This window comes from Apodemus sylvaticus, chromosome 1 (assembly GCF_947179515.1).
Source record: "Apodemus sylvaticus chromosome 1, mApoSyl1.1, whole genome shotgun sequence".
NCBI classification, from domain to species: domain Eukaryota; kingdom Metazoa; phylum Chordata; class Mammalia; order Rodentia; family Muridae; genus Apodemus; species Apodemus sylvaticus.
In genome coordinates, this window is record NC_067472.1 from 193,779,762 (window position 1) to 193,790,161 (window position 10,400).

Consider the following 10,400-nt stretch of genomic DNA (forward strand, 5'->3'; position numbering starts at 1 on the left):
CATCTAGCACGCTCCTCAGCATCCTGCAGATAAAACACAAACATAACGTCTTCCCCACACTCAGAGAGTTCCTTGGCATTAAATTTCTAAAAATTTTGTGGTGTACAGGGATAGGGTTATCTCCTCTTTTATTTCATAAAAATAGTGTTTTAGACTTCCATGGGTCTCTTTTCCAATATCTTGTCCTAGGAATAATGACCATCAAATGTGTCTAAAACACTTGCTATGTAATAGGCCAAATATCAGCATTCTGCAATAACCAATGTATTTGGTCTCCTGACCAATGAAAAAAATAGAAACACACACACTCATAATAGGGTGTTAAAACTTAACTTGGAGATGAAGAAAGATGGATTTACATTAATGGTCTCTTTTGCCAAAGGACTGCTGTGAAACAGTCAACAACTGACATTTCTGCAAAGGTATTTTATCCCTCATCAGTTAATTGTCCAGAGGATTAGGATTTACATTTTCTTGAGACTATCAAACAGAGGTTTAAATTGTCCTGTGGCAAGCTTAAGGTGAGATATTAATCGTTTAAAGCAAATAAACAATTTGTATTTTCTGTGCCACAATTTGTCTAGGATATGAGTGATTCACTTGATTACAAATATGGATGACTTAAAATCTTGAGCTTATGATTGAATTGTTAACTGCATCTAATGGAACATTGGCAGTTTAACTACATTTTTAAGTTTCTTCTTCAATATTAGAACATTCCCATAATTTGGAAGAACAAAACTTAATTTTAAATAATCTATTTTCTGTAAAATCAATTATCAAGAGTATTTTTTTCACATACATAGTTTGACTGCCAGTTATTACATATGAATGAATGACAATACAGCTTTTAATGTATTAGCAAGAAGAGGTTGCTCTAAGTTTTATTTTTTATGATTCTAGTTTCCAGGATAAGAATTACATAAAATATTGTCTCAATTTAGAAGGGTCTTTACATACCTGTTTTTCTGGGTTGTCTTATGTCACTTGTTCTTGAGAATAACTCCAGCCCTGAGTTTCCAATTTTACCCTAACTTTCTATTACCAATGACACAAATATTTAATCATATTCAGTAAATTATAAGTCAATATTCTATGACTAAGACATGCAGGATATTTGTATACTGTAAAATCCAGTCAGAAGCAAAAGTGAAATATTTATTTAAACCAGATAAGAGTTAAATTTTTAACTGTAATTTCAAGAGAAAAGCACTTTGCTACTTGCTGAACACCAAAACACTATCATAGAGGTTTTTCTAGGAAAAAACAGACATCTGCTCTCTTACCAAAGATGTTGAAGAGCTGCTGGCCCCTTTTAGAGCTTCTTGTGTAGATAATCAGCTCTGAGCAGGGCTTCTCATGCTGCAGTTGACTGCAAGCCACAGTACAGGCTAACTTACCTGTTTCTGCTGTGCAAATTGAGACTGTCTTTTAAATAAGTTAATCTAAATCAAAGGTGGACTGCCAGCAGATAAACAGATAATATTTAACTATTTTCCTCCTTTTGATATAACATTCCAGACACAAAACAACTACTTTTCTGAATCTCTCTCTCTCTCTCTCTCTCTCTCTCTCTCTCTCTCTCTCTCTCTTCTCTCTCTCTCTCATGTTCAAGATATAACTCTTTATCTCCTTCTTCATCTGTGAATTCCTCTCTACATATCTACCATTTTCACTACAAAAAGCCATGTATAGCAGAAACATTCTTGAGCTAAGAATCTTTCTAGAATCTTTTCCATATCTCTGCCCTTTGAAGTTACTCTGGCGCATGGGACTCTCTTCTTTGGCACATTAGAATATTCATTTTTTTTCAGTGTCTTCTCTCATTGCAGTAAGCACACGGATCCTTAGCCAGGTGCTCTTCTCTTTTGCCTTGTACTGCCTTATTAAATCCTCATGGCTTCCTAGTTTCCTCTACCACAGTGGCCAAGATCTTATGAAGATTACTTTCTTGTCTCTTTTGTCTCCTTAATTTACTAACCTCCTCTTCCTCTTGTCTTTTTTTCTTTTGTAGCTTCCTGCTCTTTTTGCATTCTTTCCTCTTTTTCTTCTTCTTCTGTTTCTTTATCATAATACACTTTCGCAGCCCCTTGTACTAGTTCTCTCAACATTTGATTCTGTAACTCTTCCAACTTTTCAGCTTCCTTTTAATATCTCTGGATGACTGGTCTAGGAAGCCTACAGTAACAGTAGCTTTATGCTTCTCTCCTGTGGGCTTGTGGGGGGTAAACTGATGGAACGCCTCCATCAAGATTTCAAGAAACGTTGAGGGTGACTAAGTCACCTTTTGGTCTGTTTCTCTTAACATAGACAAAATAATGGGTTGTTGTGCTGCTCCTCGGTGACCCACCATTAGAGCCTAGCAATAGACCTTTAGGTGCTCCCTAATCCGATGGAGGATTCCAGCATCTATCTCATTAGACAGAAGGAAGTGACTCATATCTGGTCTGGGCACATTCTTCCTAGCTTCCTTGATTTTCTTAGTGATATAGACCTGGAGGTGTAAAATGATGGGATCTTGGATGGAATCAGAAGTCCCAGCCTGCTTACTCTTTGTCCTGGCTGCAGGGCCCTGCTCTCTAACCACACTGGATTCCGGCCCCTTGGGTTCACTTGTGGGAAGAGCCAGGTGGACTGTGGGCTCTGGAGCAGCTTCTCCAGCTGCTCCTGCTGACACCTGGATGAAAGCAGATGGTTAGGGAGGGGGAGATTCAAGAAGTAGTGGTCTGTATCCCCAGGAGACAAAACAGTCTTCTCTGTTTTCACAGCACAAACCCTTTGCAGTTCTAAATCTGAAAGTGAAACAAAAGGGCTAGACCATGGAGGGGGCAAACAGACCAGGTCCTTCTAGACAACAATATAGGCTAATCTTGTCTTTAATTTCCACTATTTGTCCAATCATAAAGAACCCTGAGGTAGACATCCAGTCTGGAAGGACAGCCACTCCAAGGAACACAGACTCTCTCACTTTCTCTTTTTTACTGCAACAGACAAATTTTAAGCCCTAGCCTTAACATTCTTCCAATAGTCAACAGTACAGTCATGGAGGTCAAAATTGTCTCATTCAAACAGAAATCACAACAATACTATAGAGAACAGATAGGCCAGACAAAATCAAAACAGAGTGTTGTACACACGATTTCCTCTGAAACCTGATACTCTCAGTACCAGGACCAAATGGCAGCTGCTGAACCCTAGCTGCCTCCAGATAGAGAAGGACCATTTCTGATCCCACTTCCCAGTGGGATGCTGCAGTCTTCTACAGCTTCCTGTGGCCTGTGATGTCCCTGGCACGTCTGCCCATCAAGGTAGTAAACCGCTCACATTACCAACCACCCAGTAGCTATCACCCAGATGCACCTATCCTGAGATCCCAGACAAGTGTATAGCACCTCCAGATTCTTGTGGTGTGATGTTACCTGCACAATTGTCTGACACTGCTATAAGCCTTTCAAGGTGCTTACAGTGACCACCCAGATGGATATCATCTGAGATCACCAGACACATTTCCCTTGAAACTTAGAACCTTTTATTGAACACAAACAGCAAATGCAAATACAGCCCAAGAAGAAGGAAAGAGAGGCCCCTGGTTCTAGAAAGGCTCCATGCTACAGTGTAGGGGAATACCAGGACAGGTAAGTGGGAAGTGGTTAGTTGGAAACAGGGGGAGAGAAGAGGGCATACGGGATTTTTCGCGAGGTGAACCCTGGAAAGCGTAAATCATTGAAATGTAAACAAAGAATATATTGAATAAAAAATAAAGTAAAATATAAAGTAAAAAACAAAAACAAAAATACAGACAATGCAAAACAGAAATGAGCAGACAACATAAAACAGAACTGAGAACGAAACAGGGAACAATGCACAACATAGATATGCTCAAGCTGCTTGAAACCAGTCTCCTCGCCAATTGTGAGTCTGAGGGAGCACATTCCTGTCAATGCATCAAATGTTGTAACTCAACAGACCCCTTCGGGGTCTGTGCACCGGCAAGCAATCTCTAAGCACACAACTTGATGAAAGATTGATGCAAAAGCATCAGGTTTATTGTTTTATGTATGTGAGGTTGCTGCTCCTCACAGGGAGAGTAAACCATGAACAAAGAAAGCATACATTTTTTTATATTCTCTTTGCAAGTGAGGGGTGGATTACTATGAGTAATATATTTTTAAATTTATAGGTTAAGAGTGAACTTTGGTAGCAATATTGTTGACAGTTTGTGGTTTTCCTCAGGACCCAGTAGTGGGAGGGGCAGGAAAGTGCTTCAGGGAACTGTTACTTTTATTTTGTCTTGTCTTGGTCAGAATAGCTTGGTCACTTTGTTCATTAATACTTTGTTTATATTCTCAGAAAACTCAGCTCTCTAGCTACCAAAGGTCAGGAGCTTGTCAGGTCTTCAGCCAGGAGGATCTCTTTATTTCTTAAAGGGGAAGCTACAGATTAAGCTTTTAGCAGCTCATCACAGAGAGGAACTGTTACTGGTAAGGAACATTGACCTCCACAGGACTACCATAGAAGGCTGGGATAGAGTTCTACAGAAGACAGCATATGATTTGAATCAGCATCTGGTATATGGTACAGTTTCTCACATAGCCAGGATCCACAGGTCCAGGATTCAAGAGATGGGAAGGGGAATAGTTCCATTCATTATCAATCCTAGTGTTCCTTTAGGAAAGTTTTTGCTTCCTGTCCCTATAATACAGCTTCTGTTGGACTAGAAGTTTTGGTTCCAAAAGGGGGCATGCTCACTTCTTTGACCTGGAAGCTCAGAATTCCCCACTTTTCATTTTGGGATATTAATACCCCTAAATCAACAGTCTAAGAAAGTAATTACAGTATTAGGAGGGCTGATAGATCCAGATTACCATGGGGAAATTGGATTACTTCTCCACAATGGAGATACGAATTAATATGTCTGGAGTGCAGAATATCCCTTAGGGCATCTCTTAGTACTGCCATGTTCTGTGATTAAAGTCAATGTGAAGCTACAACAGCCTGATGCAAACAGGATGACTAAGGACACAGACCCATCAGGAATGAAATTATGAGTCACCCATCCAGGAAATGAGTCAAGACATGCTGAGGTACTTGCAGAGGTTGGAGGAGATACAGAATGGGAAATAGAGGAAGGTTTTTATACATACCATCTAAGGCTACCTGACCAGTTTCAGAAATAAAGATCATAAGGAAATATGTTTCTGTCTTTTTTTTGTTAAGAACACATTTCTATATCTAATTGTTTTCTCTTCCAATTTCATTAACATCAATCAATATTTAAGTTGAGATACTAAAAGAATATTCCCAAGGGACATCGCTCCATTATAAATGTACAAGTGTGTTTGTTGTTGTATAAGGAACACTTATATCATGGTAGGAGTGTTCATGACCTGGTAATTCTTTCATGTGAACATGAGATATTATTTGTGTCAAGTAGACAAAGGGTATATTGTAATGGGTATTGTTGGTTGTCAACTTAAGTACATCTGGTACTTAATGAACTACATGAACTACAATACAGAATTGAAGGGCTCACCTATGATCCAGATCTTAAGACTGGAAGATGCAGGCTTCTGACATGGATCTTGGAGAACCTAAAGCACTGTGACTTTGAAAACTTAGACCCAGACAATGTAAGAAGACATGCCTTTAATTCTTGGAGATTAGGGCAATGAGTTTAATATCAACCTGGAGCAAATCAAGCCCCAAATTCTGGTGTCATGGTACACACCTTTAATCTGAGACACACCTTCTGCTGGATACCTACATAAGGACTTTGGAAGAAGAAAGATTTACTCTTGTTCACCTGCCTGGAACTACTTGCAGCACATCGGTTGGAATCTACTTTATGGAAGACCAGCTAAAACAATTACCATCATGGGAATGAGCAAGTACTAGATTCTTAGACTTCCCTTTCACAGCTGACCATTGTTGGGGAGTTGTACTATAGACTGTAAGGCCTCATAATCAATTATACCATCATATAGATACTATCTATACGTTCTGTGAATTGAGAGAACCCTGACTGCTAGATGCACCAAACAAAGATCATACATAGGCTGGATCTATGCCTCCCCACACAGATGTAGCAGATGTGCATCTTGACCTTCATGTGGGTCCTCAACAACTAGAATGGGAGCTATCCCAAAGGCTGTTACTTTTACATGGGATATATTTTTATAGCAGGGTTGACTTGTCTGGTCTCAGTAGGAAAGTGTGAATCCTCACAGAGACTTGAAATGCAAGAGTGGGGATGATACCCAGGAGGCCCCACACCACTGAAGAGAGGGGTATGGAGCAAGTGTTTTGGGAGATGGTGACCAGGGGTCAGTCAATGAGCTGGATGTAAAGTGAATACATACATATATACATACATACATACATACATACATACATACACACATGCATACATACATATATACATACATAAATTTATAGTTCTGGAAAAAAGAGGCTCAGCAAGATACCAGGAAAATTGATATGAAAACATTGTATTCTTGGAGCATTTGATACAGGTTAACTGAAGCTGAAATAATTAACATTTATTAAGAGGAGACAAGTATTAAAATAAAATATTTGGGAAAGTGTTTCCTCAGAGTTAGCACATGGAATCTTTGTTTCAGAAGTTGTAAATGTTTTATCTCCTGTTGGCAGTCAAACTTGGTTTAAGTGTCACCAATGTGTACTGGTTTTGAAAGCATGGAGAGGTCATCAAGAGCAAGTAAATGTTGACACTATGTGATAGGACTAGGGCCCAAAAGGGAGTACAGGGGAAGCTATTATTGAAAGTATAGGCTAGTTGCTACAGAAGACCCTTTGTTTTGGAGATGTCCGTCCATGGGATGACACTGCAGACATCATCAGATGTGGAGTGAAGTTTAACGAAACCTAGGAGGCACTGTGTCTTTTCTAGAGGGTGGTCCTAGATAAGTGACACAAGACCATCAGTGGAGCACAGAAAATTGTCATAGAGATGCACATTAAAACTTCTTTGTAAGGCCATCTCACTCCAGTCATGATGGTCAACACAAAGTACAACAAATTCTGATCCAAACATCAAGGAAAAGGAACTCTTATTCTTTGCTGGTGAGAGTATAGCTACTGTGGCAGTCTGAAGGGAGGTTTCTACAGGAATATGCAAATATGACCTGAAGTGTCAATTAACTATATCAGTGTCACTCTGAATCCAGGTGTCTGGATGAAAGCTGGTGTGAGTCAGTGTTCCCAGATCCCCACAAGCTGGAAATGATTACAGAGAGAGTGCAATCTGTACAGTGAATAGGTACAGAGCTGTGTTTTCACTGGGTAGTTTACTGTCCCAAATTCTGCTCCTGATTTGGGATACTGGAGAGAAAGCTTTTTCATAAGCATTTGTTTAGCAAGCACAAATTGCTGGGTTCAATCTCCATCTAGGAAAGCATAAAAATACCACCTCCCTAATTTAGGATAAATCATTATGTACAAGTCTATCGTTCACTAAAAGTACATCATTGGCTTGTCTTATTATTTCAAATGAGAATTACAAAAGAGGGAAATGGATATCTTCTGTCTGCTTATAATTGTCTGGCATGACAATAGCTCTGTGTATATACCCCTACTGAAAAAGAAGCAGTAATTAAAAGCATCCCAAGTAAATATTAAACTTCAGTGCCAGAGATATATTTTTTGCAGAAATATATCAGATTTTCAAAGGAGAATTGACACCAATACTCCTTAAATTATTCTGCAAAATAGAATCTGAAGTAATCTGGCCTATTTATTTTTATAAGGCCATAATTACACAAATACACAAAGAACATAAAGGTGCCGCAAAGATAGAAAGTCAGACATAAATTTTCCTTATTAACAGAAATGCAAAAATTCTCAACAAAATACTTGCAAACTAAACTCAAGAAGATATGAAAAGTCATCCACTGTGATCCTGGATTCTTCATCCCAGAAATGCAAGGATAGTTCAAAATACATTGATGAACATTGTCAAATCACTCTGTAAACAGACTGAAAGTCAAACAAACCACAAGGATCAATTCATTAACTGGGTAAGGGTTTTGACAACACACAACATCCCTTCATAAAATTTCTAGAAAGGTGAGGGATACAAAAGGACATATACTAATATAATGATGGAAATTAACAGTAAGCTCACATCAAACATCAACCTTAATGGAGAGAAAGTCAAAGCATTTCCACTAAAATTAGGAACAAAACAAGGCTGTATACTCTATATATCTACTATTTATAATACTTGAACTTTTATCTAGAGTAATAACTTATTAAGAGCATGGGAATATAAATAGTAAAGAAAGAAGTCAAAGTGTCTGTATGCTCACATGATATGACTTCATATAAAGAAAACCCTTCAAAATTCTCTAGGAAACATCTAAATCTGATAAACCCTTACATTAATCTAGAATGGTTCAAATGGAACACAGAAATACAAAAGATTTTCCTTTTCTTTTTTATTAGATATTTTCTTAAATTATCATTCAAATATTATCCACTTCACTCGTTTCCCCTCTGAAAAATCCCTATCCCACCCCTCCTCTTCGTGCTCATTACCACAACCTCTCCCATTTCCCTATCCTGAAATTCCCCTATACTAGGGCAATGAGCCTTCTCAGATCCAAGGGACTCTTTTTTCATTGATGTCCAATAAGCCCATCCCCTGCTACACATGTGACTAGAGCCATGGGTTCTTCCATGTGTACTCTTTGGCTGGTGATTAAGTCCAAGGTCTGGAAGGACTGGTTGGTTCATATTATTGTTCCTCTTATGGGGCTACAAAACCCTTCAGCTCTTTGGGTCCTTCCTCTAGGTCCTCCATTGGGGACCCTTTTCTCAGTTCACTCATTGGCTGTGAGCATCTCCCTCTGTATTTGTCAGGTACTAGCAGGGCTTCTCAGGAGACAGCTATATCAGAGTCCAGTCAGGAAGGACTTATTGGCTTCCACAATAGTGTCTGGGTTTGGTAACTGTATATGGGATGGATTCCCAGTAGGTCAGTCTCTGGATTGTGTTTGCTTCAGTCTCTGTTCCATACTTTTTGTCTGTATCTCCTCTCATGGATACTTTGTTCTGGCTTTTAAGAAGGACCAAAGTATCCACACTTTGGCCTTGCTTCTCCTTGAGATTTTTGTGATCTCTGAATTATACCTTGCATATTCTGTGCTAATATCCACTTCTCAGGGAGTGAATATCCTCTTGTATTGTTTTGTGGGTGTGTTACCTCACTCAATATGATATTTTCTAGTTCTATCTATTTGCCTAAGTGTCCAAATGGACTAAGAAAGAATTGGGGAAATAGTATCTTTCACAATTGCCTCAAAACTTATCTTGAGGTTAACTTAATAAAGAAAATGAAAGACTTGTATAAAAAACAAACACATACACAAAGAAACACACACACAAAGAAACACACACACAAACAAACGGAAGCATTGGTCTGAGTTCAGGGACTTCTATGGAAGAGTTATGGGAAGAACTGAAGGAATCAGAGGGGATTGCCACCCCATAGAAAAAAGCAATGACAACTGACATTGACACCTGGGAGCTCCTAGAGACTAAGCTACTAATGAATTGCATACAGAGGATGGTATGATGCCCCTAGCACATATGTAGTTGAGGAATGCCTTGTTTTGCTGCAGTGGGAGGGAATGTGTCTAATCATGTAGCTACTTCAACATAAAACCAGACACACTAAGTCCAATAAAATAGAAAGTAGAAATAACATTGAATGCATTGGCACCAGGCACAACATCCTGAACAGATCACCAATAATTCTTGTGCTTAGATAAATAATTAAACATATTATCTTCTGAAACTGAAAAGCTTATGTTAGGAAAAGGATACCATCAAAAGAACAAAATGGCAGTCCATATGTGACAGAGGACTGATTTTCAAACAATATAGAAAACCCAAGAAACCAGACATCAACAAGCCAAACAATCTAATTTAACAATGGTTTATAGACCTAAACAGAGAATTCTCAACAGTGGATTTTGAAATAAATAAGAAGCACTTGAAGAAATTTTCAACATTCTTAGCCATAGGGGAAGTGCATATCAATATGACTCTGAGACTTCATTTTATACTTGTTAGTATTGCTAAGGTCAAAAATTCCAGTGGCAGCTCATGCTGGCAAGCATGTAGAGTAAGGAGAATTCCTCCATTGCTGGTGATTGGGAGCACAAACTTGTGTAGCTACTTTGCAAATCAAAATAGCCTTTTTTCAGAAAATTGAAGATTTACATACCTTTAGACCTAGCTGCACCTAATCTCTATATAGTATGGGCTTATACTTAAAGGATGATCCATCCTACCACAATGATTCACTACCATACTACATGGACACTTGCTCATCTATGTTCATAGCATCTTTATTCATGATCACCAGAACTGGGAAA